General features: G+C 43.0%; 1 protein-coding gene across 4 annotated transcripts in view; it reads left to right on the top strand.

Moving 5' to 3' along the window:
- Positions 1–6,951: 6,951 nt before the first annotated feature.
- The window catches only part of kdm4b (lysine (K)-specific demethylase 4B), a 325,841-nt gene continuing 314,008 nt past the window's right edge, over positions 6,952–18,784 (top strand). For all 4 annotated transcript variants that reach the window (XM_039767103.1, XM_039767104.1, XM_039767105.1 and 1 more), the window contains exon 1: positions 6,952–7,119. The gene's annotated coding sequence lies outside the window, so the exon portion shown is untranslated. The remainder of the gene's footprint in view (positions 7,120–18,784) is intronic.

The following is an 18,784-nucleotide window of genomic DNA, read 5'->3' on the forward strand; positions in this document are numbered from 1 at the left end:
GCCTAAGGAGATCAACACCCTATATCAAGGTGTGCAGAATTATTAGGCAGCTAGTTTTCCTCGGACAAAATGGGCCAAAAAAGAGATTTAACTGACTCTGAAAAGTCAAAATTGTAAAACGTCTTTCAGAGGGATGCAGCACTTTTGGAATTGCTAAGATATTGGTGTGTGATCACAGAACCATCAAACATTTTGTTGCAAATAGTCAACAGGGTCGCAAGAAACGTGTTGAGAACAAAAGACGCAAATTAGCTGCCAAAGATTTGAGAAGAATCAAACGTGAAGCTACCAGGAACCCATTATCCTCCAGTACTTTCATATTCCAGAGCTGCAACCTACCTGGAGTGCCCAGAAGTACAAGGTGTTCAGTGCTCAAAGACATGGCCAAGGTAAGGAGGGCTGAAACCCAACCACCACTGAACAAGAAACATAAGTTGAAACGTCAAAACTGGGCCAAGAAATATCTGAAGACAGATTTTTTCAAAGGTTTTATGGACCGATGAGATGAGAGTGACTCTTGATGGACCAGATGGATGGACCTGTGGATCAGTAATGGGCACAGAGCTCCACTCCAACGTGGAGGTGGGGTACTGGTATGAGCTGGTATTTTTAAAGATGAGCTAGTTGGACCTTTTGCATTGAAGATGAACTCAAAATCAACTCCCAAACCTACTGCCAGTTTTTCGAAGACACTTTCTTCAAACAGTGATACAGGAAAAGACCATGATTTTTATGCAGGCCAATGCTCCATCACTTGCATCGAAGTTCTCCACTGCGTGGCCAGCCAGTAAAGGCCTTAAAGATGAAGGAATAATGACATGGCCCCCTCCTCATCTGACCTAAACCCTATCGAGAACTTGTGGGCACTTCTTAAACGCTAGATTTACGGGGGAGAAAAACAATCCACCTCTCTGAAGAGTGTCTGGGAGGCTGTAGTCACTGCTCCACAAAAGCTGATCGTCAACAGATCAAGAAACTGACAGACTCCATGAATGGAAAGGCTTATGACTGTTATTGGAAAGAAGGGTGGCTATATTGGTCATTGATTGATTGATTGATTTTTTTGAAATGTCAGAGATGTTTATTTGTAAATTTTGAGGTGTTTGTTTATTATTCTCACTATAACAGATGAAAATAAACAAGTGAGATGGGAAAATTTTCATTTTTCCTTTAGTTGCATAATAAATCTGCACACTAATAGTTGCCTAATAATTGTGCACATATGTATTCCCTGATGATGTTCACACTCACATTTCCGTTGTGAAACATTCAGGTTTCAGGTTTATTAACATTTTGGATTGACTGATAGCACTGTGTTTGTTCCATATTAAAATTAATCCTCAAAAATACAACTTGCCTAATAATTCTGCACTCCCTGTACGTATTTTAAGAAGAGGGTGGAACATAGGGTGACGTACAAGAGTGGAGGAAGATGCACACAGGTAGATTACATCCTATGTAGAAAAGTTGATCTGAAGGAGATTGAAGACTGCAAAGTGATGGCAGGGGAAGTGTAGTTAAGTAGCATAGGATGGTGGTCTGTAGGATGACGTTGGAGATCAACAAGAGGAAGAGAGGGAGGGCAGAGCCAAGGATCAAATGGTGGAAGTTGAAAAAGGAAGACTGCAAGGTTGAGTTTAGGGAGGAGGTGAGACAGGCACTGGGTGGCAGTGAAGAGTCACCAGACAGCTGGGAAACTACAGCAGATGTAGTAAGGGTGACAGCAAGAAGGGTGCTTGGCGTGACATCTGGACAGAGGAAGGAGGAAAAGGAAACCTGGTGGTGGAATGAGGAAATACAGGAGAGTATACAGAGGAAGAGGATGTCAAAGAAGAAGTGGGATAGTCAGAGAGATAAAGAAAGTAGACAAGAGTACAAGGAGATAAAGCGCAAGGTGAAGAGAGAGGTGGCGAAGGCTAAAGAAAAGACGTATGATGAGTTGTATGAGAGGACGGACACTAAAGAGGGAGAAAAGGACCGGTGGGCTACAGAGAGGGACCGAGCTGGGAAAGATGTGCAGCAGGTTAGGGTGATAAAGGATAAAGATGGAAATGTACTCACAAGTGGGGAGAGTGTGTTGAGCAGATGGAAAGAGTACTTTGAGAGGCTGATGAATGAAGAGAAAGAGAGAGAAGAGGTTGGACGATGTGGAGATAGTGAATCAGAAAGTGCAACGGATTAGCAAGGAGGAAGTAAGGACAGTTATGAAGAGGATGAAAAATGAAAAGGCCGTTGGTCCAGATGACATACCTGTGGAAGCATGGAGGTGTTTAGGAGAGATGGCAGTGGAGATTTTAACCAGATTGTTTAATGGAATCATGGAAAGTGAGAGGATGTCTGAGGAGTGGAGAAGAAGTGTACTGGTGCTGATATTTTAGAATAAGGGAGATGTGCAGGACTGTGGTAACTACAGGGGAATAAAACTGATGAGCCACAGCATGAAGTTATGGGAAAGAGTAGTGGAAGCTCTGTTGAGAAGTGAGGTGATGATTAGTGAGCAGCTGTGTGGTTTCATGCTAAGAAAGAGCACCACAGATGTAATGTTTGCTCTGAGGATGTTGATGGAAGTTTAGAGAAGGCCAGAAGGAGCTGCATTGCATCTTTGTGGACCTGGAGAAAGTAAATGACAGGGTGACTGAGAGGAGCTGTGGTATTGTATGAGGAAGTCGGGAGTGGCAGAGAAGTACATAAGAGTTGTACAGGATATGTACGAGGGAAGTGTGACAGTGGTGAGGTCTGCGGTGGGAGTGACGGAGGTGGGATTACATCAGGGATCGGCTCTGAGCCCTTTCTTATTTGCAATGGTGATGGACAGGTTGACATTAGACAGGAGTCCCCATAGACTGTGATGTTTGATGATGACATTGTGATCTGTAGCGATAGTAGTGAGGCGGTTGAGGAGACACTTGAGAGGTGGAGATATGCTCTAGAGAGAAGAGGAATTAAGGTCAGTAGGACCACCAAGACAGAATACATGTGTGTGAATGAGAGGGAGGTCAGTGGAATGGGGAGGATGAGGGGAGTAGAGTTGGTGAAGATAGATGAGTTTAAATACTTGGGATCAACAGTACAGAGTAATGTGGATTGTGTAAGAGAAGTGAAGAAGAGAGTACAGGCAGGATGGAGTCGGTGGAGAAGAGTGTCAGGAGTGATTGGTGACAGACGAATATCAGCAAGAGTGACAGGGAAGGTCTACAGGACGGTAGTGAGACCAGCTATGCTATATGGGCTGGAGACGGTGGCACAGGAAACAGAGCTGAAGGTGGCAGAGTTTAAGATGCTAAGATTTGCATTGGGGGTGACGAGGATGGACAGGATTAGAAATGAGGACATTAGAGGGTCAGCTCAGGTGGGACGGTTGGGAGACAAAGTCAGAGAGGTGAGATTGCGTTGGTTTGGACATGTGCAGAGGAGAGATGCTGAGTATATTGGGAGAAGGGTGCTAAGGATAGAGCTGCCAAGGAAGAGAAGAAGAGGAAGGCCTAAGAGAAGGTTTATGGATGTGGTGAGAGAGGACATGCAGGTGATGGATGTGACAGAACAAGATGACGAGAACAGAAAGATATGGAAGAAGATGGTCCGCTGTGGTAACCCCTAACGGGAGCAGCCAGAAGAGGAAGAAGAAGTAGGTCTTGTTTTTGATGTTTTATAATTTTTCTGAATGGTAGCTGTGATATCTTTCACTTGGGTGTTAGAGGTTGCATTGAGTAAGTAAAGCTGGGAAGAAATATTTGAGTGTGTTTTCAGTTAAGGATGTAAAGCAAAAATATTTCGAAGGGGGGGATTCTTTTCTATACCCACTGTATATCCATCAATCTGTTATCCAACCTGTTACATCCTAAGTACATCTTAACCTGTGATCCTAACTACAGGGTCACGGGGGTCTGCTGGAGCCAGTCCCAGCCAACACAGGGCGCAAGGCAGGAAATAAACCCTGGGCAGGGCGCCAGCCCACCACAGGGCACACACACACACACCAAGCACACACTAGGGACAATTTAGGATCGGCAATGCACCTAACCTGCATGTCTTTGGACTGTGGGAGGAAACCCATGCGGACACAGTGAGAACATGGACTTGGGAAGCGATCCTGGGTCTCCCACTGTATATTCAGTATCAAAATCCACACCATTGGAACAATCTCTGTCAAAACATGCACACCTCCCTCACTAGATCAGCAGAAGAGTGCAGACTATGTCCCAACCCAAAGTTTGGACTCTGGGGGTATATTTGCTGCTTTTTCTTCTTTAACTACAGTTTAAACAAAGCGCCACCTGGTGGCTCAGAGCAAAACCAGGCCAGAGCATCTCCAAAATGGCAGGTGTTGTGGGGTGTCTTTAGTATACCGTGGTTAATATCTATCAGAAGTAGTCCAAGGAAGGACAACTGATGAACTGGGGACAGGGTCATGAGTGCCCGAGGCTCATTGATGTGCATGGGTTGTGAAGGCTGGTCCATCTGGTCTGAGCTCACAGAAGATCCAGGGCAGAATAAACTGCTGAAACACTTCATTCTGACCATGAGAGAAATTAGTCAGAACACACAGGGGATTACAGCTTGCTGTGTCACCGCAGGGCGGTCACGGTGGCCATGCTGACCCCAGTCCGCCTATAATGGATATGTGAGCATCTGAACTGGACCACAGAGCAATTGAAGAAAGTGGCCAGGTCTGATGATTTTACGTCTTCTTTTAGCATGGAAAGCCAGGTGCGCATGTGTCATTTACCTGAGGAGGAGATGGCAGCAGGATGCACTATGGGAAGACAGCAAGACAGCCGAGGCAGTGTGATGCTCTGGGGATTGTTCGGCTGAGAAAACGTAGGTCCTGGCGTTCATGTGGATGTTACTTTGACACGGACCACCTGCTTAGTAAAGATGGTTGCAGACCACATTTACCCCTTCATTAAAAGGCCATTTCCTAACGGCAGTGGCCCCTTTCAGAAGGATACTGTGCCCTGCCACACTCAACAAATAGTTCAGGAATGGTTTGAGGAACATGGCAAAGAGTTCAAGGTGTCAACTTGGCCTCCAAATTCCACAGATCTCTTATCTGTTTGAGCATCAGTGGGATCTCCTGGAAAGACAAGTCCACTCCATGGTAGCTCCACCTTTACAGCTTACAGAATTTAAAGCATGGGCTGCTAATGCCTTGTGGCCGACACCACGGGACACCTTCAGAGGTCTTGTGGAGTCCATGTCTTGAGGGTTCAGAGCTGTTTAGGTGGCATGAGGGGGTCCTACATGGTATTAGGCAGGGGTTTCTAATGTTGTGGCTGATCAGTATAAATATGTATATTCAGTATCAAAAGCCACACCTTAAGAACAATCTCTGCCAAAATGTGCACACCTCCCTCACTAGATCAGCGGAGGAGCCCAGACTATGTCCCGACCCAAAGTTTTGACCCTGGGGGTGTTTGCGTCTTCTTTTATTATTATTATTTTTTAAGTACAGTTTTAAACAACAGTGCCATCTGGTGGCTCAGAGCAGAAAAACACCTGCACAAACTAAAACCAGACAAATGGACCAGAGCTATAAAATGACTTACCTGTACAACGGCAGCTGATGCTCCTAGTGCATGATGAGGGGAAAAAAAAATTGAATTAAATAAATTAGTGAGAAAATGACAGAATGATACTGATTGTGACACTAATTGGAACAAAAACCTGCAGCCCTATGGAGGTCCCCAAAACTAAGTTTGAAGACCACTAAAACGCGTCAAGGAAACGCCCCCTGGAGGGGATGGGAAGGATTATTCATGATGGCATCCATTCTTTGGTCTGTTCTAGCTCCTGCTTCCACCTTATTGTCAAAGTGGTCCTCATTTATCATTCCGTGGATGTGCATTAAGTGTGTCATATAGTCTGTCAAGCTCATTTTGGGGTCACAGTGGACCAAAGCTTGCCTTGGCATCACTAGGCTGCAAGGCAGAAAGCAATTCCGAATGCCATTACAGGGCAAACTCTCTCACACACCTCCTCGAGGATGAGGGAGGCTAAAACAAAGTACTTAGAGATGATACGATCATAAAGACTTGAACCCTTGATAGTGGATTTGGAGATACTAACCACCGTTCACGGTGTGGTGCATCCTTGTCTTTAACGTGTAGCGTATGCAACGGCTTCACAAAAATAAAGGAAAGCGGTTCAGGTATTAAAAAATGCCGATCGCAGCGGTGGGTTGACGGCCACGGCACATCCCCGTTTTTATAGCTGATATGATCTGATTAATCGTAACGGATCGTTTTGGACCATAATTTTCCCGATCTGATTTGACACTTTACTTTCTCCTTTTGCATTCGTCTTTTTTTCCCTCTTTTTTTCTGCCCACCGCGCTGCCTCCCCCTCCCCAGTTTTAAATGAAGCACCCTGAAGACTTCACAAGCTGGGACTCCCGCAGAATGACCATTGCTTCTCTGGGATGCTGTGCTCAACAGCACGTAGTCACTTCCTCTCTACCGAACCTGGCGGAGGCGTGGCCTTGTAGGGCCGGCCGTTGATTGGCGAGACGGACGGTTCACTTTACTTTGTTGCTTTTCTTGTTCGGTGTCTTTTAAAAATGCGGCCGCTGGAAGGTTAACGTACGTTTGATCTCTTTGATGTATAATTGACATATATTGGTTCTGATGACCAACAGCGCAATTTCCTTTGTCACATGCAGTTTTATCGATTAATAATTAAAAATTGCTTTTGAAAAGCCACCATTTTGGCTCTGGAGCGGTGCGGATGTAATGTAGCGGCGAGATCCGGAATGGCGTCCAAATCCCATTTATCCAACAAGGCCCCGCCCCATCCGTCTGTCAATAGTAGCCATTCTTGCTTATCCAATTGCACAGCGCTCTGTCTCGTCAAAAGGTTTGTTGCCGACCAAGGTAGTGGATAAAGTGACGGGAGATTATCCAATGGTTTTAAGTGGTTACTGCTTTGGGGCGGGAGGCAGAAAGACGTCTATCCAATCAGAAAAGAGAGAGTCGAGTAGGCGTGAGGCCGTCTTTCCTGTGTTTTATTCGCAGATAATCGCTCTGCTGGATTGTAAAAGGTTTTGGGGGCAAAAAAATAGCAATCGAATAAAAGAGAAGAGACGACGGAAAAAAAACACGACATAAGAAAAACACAAGAGAGGCAAGTGCTGCATGTGTTTTATTATCCTTTAAAACGCGATCGTCAATGTGCATGCTCTTTTAAGAGCTCGATTGTAGCAAATAGCATTGTTCGCGTTGGCTCCCCTATAGGTTCTGACTTTTTTTTTTTAATCGAAAAGCATGGGGGGTATAAAGCTACTAGCGACACATGACAAAAATAATCCGTTCAAACTTGTCCGGCAAACCGCCAGATGAGTATTGAACTGGTGTGGTGTAGTAGATGTCTAGCTTCACTCGATTAAATCGAGGTAAAGGGAAAAAAAATAATAAAAATTGGCAGTTGCACTGGGGTCAGGAGAGGAGGAGGAGAAAAACGAGGAAGGACGGGATAGGACAGCTGACAGGAGCAAACTAATTCGACGGGCCGGCTTGTAAAGAGCAGCTCGCGACTTGGGGACTCTGATGAGTTCCGTGAAGGCGGTCAGCTCCCTCTTTCTGTCTGTGTTATGTGTGTTTGTGGCCATCGGCGTTTTTAATGACCATTGTTCGTTGGATGTTTTTAATTTTTCTTTTCTGCTCGCCTCCATTTGACTGTTTTGGTGGCCTACTCGTTATCTGCCGTGGGTGGCATTTGATGTGTTGTGTCAGCTCCCTGCTACAACCCGCCCGGCCGGGCGCTATCTCACTTTCGCTTGTGACTCTCGACGGGCGCTCCGGCGGAGCAGCTAGCGCGAGCTCATTTGCATATCCGTGTGTGTGTGTGTGGGGAGGGGGAAGGGGGCTTCTTCTGGGATTTGGGGGTGTGAGTTGAGTCAGCCGCCCCCGAAGCGCAGGGGGCTCGTTCTCTGGTGACAGTTCAACTCCGGCTCGCGAGTGACTACGGCTTCTGCAGGTACGGCTTTTCGATTTGTGTGGCGGTCCTTTGCGTTTTGATTGATTTGTTTACGCTGGCGCGTTTCTTTCTTTCTTTCTTTCCATTTAATTTGATGCTTTGTTTTTTTTGTTCATGTGTATTTTTTGCCTTGAATTTATCTTCATGTATTTCCGTTATTTCCCATTATGTTTCCTAATTTAATTATGCATTTTTATGTATTGTAATACGATGTCTGAATATTCATAATCTTCTTTGACTGCATGCTGGGTATTTTTTTTCCCATTGTCTTATTTTTTTGTCGTTTCTTTAAATGTAATTATCGGAGCAGAGATGGCAACAATGATAATATAAGCAGAAATACTCCTCGGCATTTCTAGCCACTGGAGCCACGAGTGATGCCAGTGTCCCCATCCCTTGGTGACACACACTCCACAAATAGCCAAAGGGAATCTCACCCCCAGAATGTCTTAATGTTGGTCTGCTTTTATAAACGCTGGCAAAATTCCCAAGTCTAGATGAAGTGGTATTCAGAATTAGGAACCACGGGAAAGTCAGCCTGCATTTTTCCAGTTTGAGATTTTATGTTAGTCCCAGAAACCTCAATACGATTAGATTAGATCGATTTCATTGTTATAGTCAAGTGTACAGGGTGCAGTGAAACTCTTACTTGGCCGTGTCCTTAGAATAACTGCGTAAGACCCCCGAACCCTCATCAATTTCAAGTTTTGCGTTTATAGTTAAGTGTACAGCGTGCAGTGAAACTCTTACTTGGACGTGTCCTCAGAATAACTTGTGAAAGCCCAGAATCCTCAAATAATTCAAGATTTGCGTTTATAGTCAAGTGTACAGGGTGCAGTGAAACTCTAACTTGGATGAATAGCCACGTTCACGTGATCTCAGAGTTTTCGGATCTCCATCTTGTGACGCTTCACCTTCCCCACTTTACTGAGTTCACACGAGTCTCTGGTCAGAGTTTTGGGAGCCACATGAGGTCTCTTTTTATGTGTTACTTGGTCTTCAGAAGATCAATTAAAGAAAAACTCTGTTAATTTTGTGGAATTTTAAAGCAAACTAAGTTTATTAAAGGTGTGTTTTGTCACTCCGAATCCAATCTGACCACAATAATGCCATTTCTCGTTAACCTTGTTCTGTTTTTAATTTTATACAATTGACTAAGGCGAAAATATCAAGGTTATGTTCCAGATTGGGGAATTCGGGCTTTGTTTCTTCCAAATTGTTTTGACTTGGAGCTCCAAATTTGTAAGGCGTTGATGTGAAATTCCCAACTAGGAAATTCAAATTTACTGTCTTTCCGCTAGCACTTGAACACCGGTTAATTCAAGAGCATTATAAAGAAACACACAGCAAAAGAACAGAAATAACGGTTACTTGACTTGATGTTGATCTCTCACAGACTCCTTCAGAGGAAATGTCACTTGGATTTGGGAGCTATGGGGAATATCATGTTAATACCCTGAGTAGTTCCCAGAAACCTCACCTTGTCCAAGTTGTGGTCTTTCTGACCGCTTTCACACATGCAAGCTGAAGCTGAGGACGCGGTTATTAGACTTGGGAATACCTGAAGAGTCGGCTTCCATTTTCCCTGTTCAAGACCCCAGAATCCTCAACAAATTCAAGTTTTATGTTTATAGTCGAGTATACGGGCTGGGGGTGAAATTCTTACTTGGACGTATCCTCAGAATAACTACATGAGACCCCAGAATCCTCAGCAAGTTCAAGTTTTGTGTTTATAGTCGAGTGTACACGGTGCAGTGAATTCTTCCTTGGGTGAATAGCCGCGTTCACGTGCTCTCGGAGTTTTCAGAACTTCATCTTCTGACATTTCGCCTTCACACGAGTTTCTGGTCAGAGTTTTGGGAGCGACGTGAGGTCTCTGTGTGTTGTCTTCAGAAAATCAATTCAAGACCAATTGTGTAAATTTGGTGGAATTTAATGGCAAACGTAAATTTTACTAAAGGTGTGTTTTGCGTCACTCCGAATGCAGTCAGACCTCAAAAATGCTATTTCTGGCTGACTTTGTTATAATTGTTTTTATTTTGTACGGTTGGCTAAGGTGAAAGGTCAAGGTTATATCACAAATTGGACAACTCAAGCTTTGTTTTTTCTGATTTGTTCGACTCAGACTTGCAGATTTGTAGGGAGTTCATCTGAGAACAGATCCTAGTTAGCACTAAACTTGTACAAAATGATTACTATCATTTGTGATTGAATCGTTCTGCATCTTCTTACTGACTTTTCTTGCTTCCGCCTTCTGACAAAAGTGCGTTTTCCCATGGCAAAATACAACGAAGTTGTTGTACCAGGCTTGTATGCTTACCTGCCACCCTTGTAAGTACACATCCTTAAGTTGGCATTGAGAGTACCGTCAATGTTCGGGTTGGCATTGAGAGTACTGTTAATGTTCGGAAGCACTTCCCTTTGTGAGCAATTTTTACGTTAATGAAAGCTACCAGAACCCCACATCGCTCAAGACTTACCGTCGAGCTCCTTTCATCCCTCATAAAAGTTGCAGCTGCACAAGATTTCAAGCCTGATATTGACGAACTGGTTACTAACAAGAGATGCCAAGTGTCGGGACAAAAGAAATAGATCTCACACCGTAAGACTCCTATATAAGGACTAGCTAAGAGGCTAAAACTCTTAATTGTACGCTGTTGTGCGGAGATTGTATGGAAATAAATTGCTTTTCTTTACACTTTAAGTGTTACATTTTTTAAAGTTTTCAGTATTGGAAAGAAAGCTACAGTAACTTTGTTTAATAGCATAATAGTATTTGTTACAGTGTGGCCCGCTGACGCACTTATGGCAGTCGCAGCGGCCCACCAATGGTAGTGAGTTTGACATGCCTGATGTAGAACACTGTATATGTGAACAAGCAAATCTTACTATATTACTGGGATTCAATATCCTAAAGATTTGATTGGTGACATTTGTGGAAATGTCTACTGATTCATTACTTCTGTAGTTTACGAAACAGGATTGTGAACTGTTTTATTTCAGATTTCCAAGTATGGCCTCAAAGTATTCCCGCAGTTGACAATTTTTTTGCAGCCAATTAATGTCAAGAACACTAGAATACCAATGAGGTGTCCTATAGACATTTGTGCCGGCTCCAAACGTCCCACTCAGCTCTCCGGCACAGAACACACATTCAGTCCATCGAGCCCATTTGTTTCAATAGACTCTCGTTGCTGACTCTATTGAGGAGGTTGTCGCTTTAGATAGATAGATAGATACTTTATATTATACATCAGTTATAACACCTGCCTACATGATGTTTAAGATTAGGGTTGATGAAGGGTTCTCTGACTTAAGTCAAGTAAATCAAGTGACAAAAAAAAAAAAAACAGCAATCCAGTTGGCGGTCACACACAGCTATGGAGATCTGCAGCTGGACCCATTCCGTTTGTTTAGCTAATAGCTAAGCTGCCCCAGTATCTCATCTAGATCCCTCTTTAAGGTTGTCAAGGTCTCCACAACTCCTTACATAAAGAAGTGCTTCCTGGCTTCAGTTTTCAGTGCGCTTCCCCTTAGGGCTCAGAACGCGTACGCGCCCGCATCATGGCTGCCACGCGTTCCCAGCATTCATTTCACGCATCCTCTGAGCAGGTCCTCAGAAATTAATGCGACGCGTGCGCGAGTTGCAGTACCAGCAAAAAGTCGGGGGGGCGCAGTGTGCTAAAAGTCGGAGTGCGACATCAGCGTCTCTGTTTACTATCTACATGTGACAGCAAGCCTCTATGGAGATCCTTCGGGGATCGATGTGCACTTTGCTGTTTGATGAATGGCTCAAATACAGCGCTATACATTATGTTGCCGATGTGAAGTTGCAAAAAAAAAATAGACGGCACAAAAGATGGTATGTGAGACTTTTAAAATGTATCGTGTCATTTATATATGTCTTTTTTACTTTTTAATTTTTGCAACTTAACAACAGCAACATAATGTATAGCGTTATATTTGAGCCACTGAGAAAAAATAAAGGACACGGTGAAAACGTACTTTGTGATTAAAGTGGAAATTTCGCTTTAATCTCGAAATGTCCACTTTAACCTCGTACTTTACTTTATCATTAAAGCAGACAGTTGCAAACGTCATCCCAGTTTTTAATCGCTACGAGCTTCTTGGACCTGACAGCAGGTAAAGTAAAACAATAAAAAATAGACGGCACAAAAGATGGTATGTGAGACTTTTAAAATGTATCGTATCATTACGATTGGGAATATGCGACGCTTGAATATAAAAGCACCACGAATGCATCTGTATGTCGGCATTTTGCTTCAGCAGCGGAAAGCAGCAATAGATCGCCAAACAGAACAAATTAAATGTCTGATATTCCAACTCTCTGCACATTTAGAATCTTTAGATTTATACTTGATATCACTTTCATGATGAAATGCATTAAAATGTGTATGTTACATTTTACATATAATTTCGTTTAAATAATGAATACTGTTAATAATTACACACATGGGGGTGTCACGGTGGCGGAGCGATAGCACTGCTGTCTCGCAGGGAGTTATGTTGCTGGTATTCCACACTGTGCTCCGGTTTCCTTCCAAAGATATGCAGATTTGAGGATTTGGTGCCGCTAAAATGACGCGAGTGTATGTGTGTGCTTGTATTCACCTTGTGATGAGCTGAGGCCTCGTCCAGGGACTGTTTCTCACTCGTGCCCAATGCTTCCTGGAATGGACACATACATCCCTGGATTTATGGATTTAATCAATAAACATCCTTTTCAGAGATATTGCGGTAAGGTGTTATCGGAATTTAATAGTTGTTCTAGGCAATTCACAACACAGAGAAGCCAAACATGTTCTCACCGCGATAATATCTCGCACTGCCACCTGGTGGATTCCTCCAGATTTACGAAAGCACGTGCGCAAGTATAAACACTACAACGCTTACGAAGCAGGAGCGTCCGCTGCAGCATGCGTCGCGTCTCGTTGCGTGAAGTATAAATGAGCCCTTAGTTTCCACTAATGTCCTCGAGTACGTGATTCACCTTTGAGCTGGAAGGATTCTGCTGAATCTACTTTATCAATTCATCTGAGGATTTTAAATACCTGGATGAAGGCCCCACACGGTTTCCTTTGCATGAGACAAAACAAGTTTAGTTCTCCAAGTCGGTCACAGTAGAACACGTTCTCAAGCCTTGAGATGCACTAGTTTGCCCTCCTCTGCACGGCTTCAAGTGCTGTTATGTCTTTCTTCTACCGTGGTGACCAGAACTGCAGATGTGGTCTCAGCAGTGCGCATGTAGTTTGAGCGTAGCGTTCCTTGACTTGTATTCAACAGTTTCTTTCATGTAAACTATTGTTGCATTTGCCTTTTTAATCGCTTCTGTGCATTGTTTATTCAATGAAAATTTTGCATCAACATAAACCCCCAAATCCTTTTCAAAGGTTGATTCCTATAGCTCCATGTCTCCCATCTTGTATTTATAATTGATTCTCTTGTTGCCCACATGTACCACTTTGCACTTTTCTACATTAGACTCCATTTTCCAGGTGTTTTCCCAGTTCTTCAGCTTGTCTAGGTCTTTCTGGATTCATTTTCCTGTCTCCTCAGTGTCTGCCATCCCTCCAGTTGTGGTGTTATTGGTAAATTTGACAAGTTTACTATCTACAGCAGAATCGGTGTCATTAATATAAATCAGTAAAAGCAATGGGCCAAGGAGAGACCCCCTGAGGGACTCCACTGATGACTGCAGTCTCTTTTTAACTGTACCCTTTGTCTGCTGCCATTTAACTAACTAAAGATCCAGTTTTGTAGGTTACCTCTGATGCCTACAGCTTCTAGTTACATTTCCTCAGCCGCTTTGTTGCTTTAAAACTCGTGCGTTCCTCTCAATAAGTGTTCCACCTGATTGTAAGTTTGTTTTTTCGTATACGCTGTTGCTCTTTTCTGTGTGTAAGTGCAAGCTGTCTAGTGTGGAGGACTTTTCCTCCTCCTTCTCCTGTTTCTGATGATGTGCACATGCCCAGTGTAGGGGAACAGCTTCGACATTTGCGTTTTCGGTTGTTTAATGTGGGTGGAGCTAACTTTCATAAATAGTGTGAAAATTCTTGCTATGAAGTAATGTTGTTTCCAAAACACTTTGTAAATGAAAATGTAGTGGTGTGGACATAGCCTAAATGAAGCAGACTTCAGTCTGAAGAACATCTGAGGTTCTGTGGAAAAAGCCCTGTTTTATTTGACATCGATTATTTAAAGGAAATAGGAAAAACACAACGAATTGTCGCTGCCTCAAATGTGACCCAATGTCCCGTTGATGAATTACAATTGCTTCCTGATGCTGGGCACTTTTTATATTGTCTTGAGGGGTGGAAGTGGGTTTTAATGTGGTACAAATGAGGCGTCCATCTCCACTGTCACGGGCGTCGTCTTCTGATCTGAGAGGTGGAAGTGGAAATCATTATCACTGTGTCACACACTCTCCTCTTCCCTGCTCCACCTTTAAATTGGTTGCAGGAAAAAGAATTGATATATCTTGTGTGTGTGTGTGTGTGTGTGTGAGACAAAGGACAAAAAAATAATGGGACCATAGCATGGCTGAAAGGAAATTACTGCTGAAGGTTGTTAAAAAAATAGGATGGGTTGAGGTCATCTGGGAAGTTTTGTAGTTTACATCAGATTTAGCAAGTCACTAGTTGGTATTCTGTCTATAATAATAATAATTATTTACATTTATGTAGCGCTTTACTCAATACGTAAAATGCTTCAGTAAGTGGGGAGCCACTTCAGCCACCTCTGATATGTAGCACCCACCTGGGTGATGCGCTGCCAGTTATTTTTGTGCCAGTACTCTCACCACACATCAGCTGTTAGGTGGTGAAGGGGTGAGAGAGAGCCAATCGGAGACAAGAGATAATTAGAGGGGCAGATTGACCAAGCCATGGAGGGCAATTTAGCTTGGACATCTGGATACGCCCAACTCTTTACAACAGATACACAGAGATCTTTCATGACCATGGAGAATCAGGACCTCGATTTTACGGACGGTGCCATTTTTACAGCACAGTGTTCCCATCGTTGCATGGGGTCATTGTGATCCACTTTCAGACCACAGGGTAAGTGCACCCAACACCTATTCCAGCCACAACCCAAGCTTTTCCAAGATGGTCTCCCATCCAAGTACTGGCCGTGTCTGAACACTCTTAGCTTCAGGTGGATGACCTCTTCTGCTTGCGGTTTGGCTGGGAGTTACCTGGGAATGTGAAAACTTTGGTGTTGGGAGAGGCCTAAGAATTTGATTAAAACTAAAAATGCTTATTGAGTGCGTATCATATTTGATATCAGTTGCAGTACTGTTTCATTATATATCTACAGTGTATTCAAAAAGTCTTTAGACCCCTTGAATTTTTTCATATTTTTGTTTTCCAGCCTTGTGCTGAAATCATTTAAGTTCATTTTTTCCCTCAATAAGTAACACTCAAGACCTCAGGATGACAACATGACAGCAGGAGTTTGGGACGTTTTGCAAATTTATTAAACAACTGAAATATCCCATTGACACAAGTATTCAGATCCTTTACTTGGTACTTTGTGAAAGCCCCTTTGTCATCATTTCCAGCTTTTAGTCACCTTGGGTTTGATGCAACAAGCTGCACACACCTGGATTTGGGGAGTTTCTGCCACTGTTCTCTACAGATCCCCTCAAGATCTGTCAGGTTGGACGAAGACTGTTGGTGGGCAGCTATTTCTGGGTCTCTCCAGACATGTTTGATTGGGTTAAAATCTGGGATCTAGATAGGCAACTTGAGAACATAATCAGAGTTGCCCCTATGGCACTCTTTTGTTTGTCTTTGCTTTGTTCTTGGGGTCATTGTCCTGTTGGAAGTTGAACCTTCAGTCATTTCTGAGGCTCAGGGCACTCTGGAGTTGGTTTTCCTTAAGGATATCTCTGTTCTTTGCTCCTATCTAGTCTTCAAGTCCCTGATGTTGCCACCACCATGCTTCACCATTTAAATAGCGTTGCACAGATGATGAGCAGTGCATGAATTCCTCCAGACATGATGTTAATGTTGGTTTAATAAGACCACAGAATTTTGTTTTTCACAGTCTGAGAGTCTTGTAGGTGCCTTTTTGCAAACTCCATGTGTCTTTTACTGAGCAGACTTCAGTCCGGCCAATCCTTATATATAATTTGATACTATCCGTATGTATGGTGTTCACGTCAATATCTCAACTCAATACAAGTTAGAACCATGCAATGGGACTCTGCCTCTGTAGTTAAAACATAACGTGGCAAACGCAGACGCAGTATTGCACGACTGGCTAAGGATGTTCGAATGCTTCAGTGACGCCGCTGGACGGCCGAGTATAGTAAGTCGGTGTTGGTTCGAGCAGACAACAGTAAGTTCGGTTGTTTTTTGGAATGTCGGTTTGGTGGGGCGTACTTTCCAGGACTAACATCGTCAACTGACTTAAACCCTTCGACAGCTCCGGATCCGTAAGTAATTTAGAACGTATCGCCATTTGCTTGGTACATAGAAATCTATCTTTGGGCAGTTTGGTTTTGGCATCCGTCCTTCTGACATCTATTGGCAAACTGAGTAATGACGGCTCGGTATTAACAAACGGTTATTGTTTAAATTTTAGCCGATCTCAGATCTAAAATGACCACGGCAACACAATTATTACTCTGACTCTGATTAGAATTGTAAAATACGGTTTGTTTTGAAAGTTTGTTTACCGGAAAAAATCAAATAAGGTGCGCCGACGAGCTGAGTTCACGTCTCGCAGCCTCGTTTAAACAGGAAGCTCCTCATTACATCGGCTGAGAAGGTTCTTTTTAAGCACAAATCAGTGCCATGATAACAAAATAATTTCAAAAACAAATAATTCTTTGCAGAGAAAGTATAGATTTCACAAACGTAGAATTTGTAGCCCGATTTGATCGGGCTCCAAGTCGCTAGTCTATCATAAAGCACAGAGTATTTGGGTGTTGCCATGATGGTTGTCCTTCTGGAAGTTTCTTCCACCTCATACAGTGGTTCTCTGGATCTCAGCCAGATTGACCAAATGCTTCTTGTTCACCTCTCTTATAAAAGATCCCCCCATGATTGCTCAGTTTTCATTGGGTGGCTAGCTCTGAAAAGAGTTGTGCTTGTTTAAAAAATAAATGTTTTGCAGGTGGGTGTTTATAGCAAACTTGCAAGTGCCACCCGTCCGATTCATGATTTTCATTCACTTCTCTTATTTTAATTTGATTCTGATATACTTTACTAGCCATCTGCCGCAGCTTCGCCCACGTATTAGTGAAACGGGACAGTGAGGATGCCTCGCCCAGCTCTCTACTCCTGACGTCATTCTTCTCCCTCCTCTTGGCCTGCACTCTCTGTCTCGGATTAGCACGAATATATCACTCCTGCAAGCGAATTCTTAGCACGATGAGAGAAGTCGCCAAATCAACAGGAATGTTCAAGCAAATTATAGAAAAAAAAACCCGATCTAAATCTGTTAAGTAGTTCTCTCGTGAAAAGCAGACAGACATGTGTCTAAAAAACTATAAGAAATTTCGCGCTTGGACCACGAAATGTTTAAAACCATTTTTTAGGGAGCACCTATGGGCCAAGGGTAACTACATTCCAAATTTCAAGTCCCAAGTCCTCATGGCTCAGGAGATTTCATGATAAGTGAGTGAGTCAGAGGTATTTGGCTTTATATATATATATATATATATATAGATATATAGATATAGATATAGATATAGATATAGATAGATATAGATATATATAGATTAATACCCAAAGTGGAAATTGTCTTTTTCACATGACCTTTGGGGGTCAGAATACAGGATCAGCCACTGTACAGCGGTTTTCAGAGCCCCAAAGAGTAGGATCCCTTCTGGAACTTTTAGAACACTCTAGATGAGAACGGGCCATTCAGCCCAACAACTCGCCAGTCCTATCCACTTATTTCTTCCAAAAAAACATCAAGTCGAGTTTTGAAAGTCCCTAACGTCTTACTGTCCACCACACTACTTGGTCGCTTATTCCAAGTGTCTGTCCTTCTTTGTGTAAAAAAAAAAGCTTCCTAATGTTTCTGCGAAATTTACCCTTAACAAGTTTCCAACTGTGTCCCCATGTTCTTGATGAACTCATTTTAAAATACAAGTCTCGATCCACTGGACTAATTCCCTTCATAATTTTAAACACCTCAATCATGTCACCTCTTAATCTTCTTTTGCTTAAACTGTAAAGGCTCAGCTCTTTTAATCTTTCCTCCTAACTCATCCCCTGTAGCCCTAAATCAGCCTAGTCGCTCTTCTCTGGACCTTCTCTTGTGCTGTTATGTCCTTTTTGTAGCCTGGAGACCAAAACTGCACACAGGACTCCAGATGAGGCCTCATCAGTGTGTTATAAAGGTTGAGCAGAACCTCCTGTGACTTGTACTCCACACATCAAGGCACTATATAACCTGACATTCTGTTAGTCTTCTTAATGGCTTCTGAACACTGTCTGGAAGTTGATAGCTTAGAGTCCATTATGACTCCTAAATCCTTCTCATAAGGTGAACTCTCGATTTTCTGACCACCCATTATGTATTCAAACCTAATATTTTTACTTCCTATGTGTAATTCTTTACGTTTACTGACATTAAATTTCATCGTCCACAAATCTGCCCAAGCCTGTATGCTATCCAAGTCCTTCTGTGATGATATAACGAATTCCAAATTATCTGCTAATCCACCTATCTTGGTATCATCTGCAAACTTAACCAGCTTGTTATTTATATTCCTATCTAGATCATTTATAAATATTAAAAATAGCAATGGCCCCAGCACTGACCCCTGCTGGTC

Source organism: Polypterus senegalus, chromosome 10 (assembly GCF_016835505.1).
Source record: "Polypterus senegalus isolate Bchr_013 chromosome 10, ASM1683550v1, whole genome shotgun sequence".
Classification (NCBI taxonomy): domain Eukaryota; kingdom Metazoa; phylum Chordata; class Cladistia; order Polypteriformes; family Polypteridae; genus Polypterus; species Polypterus senegalus.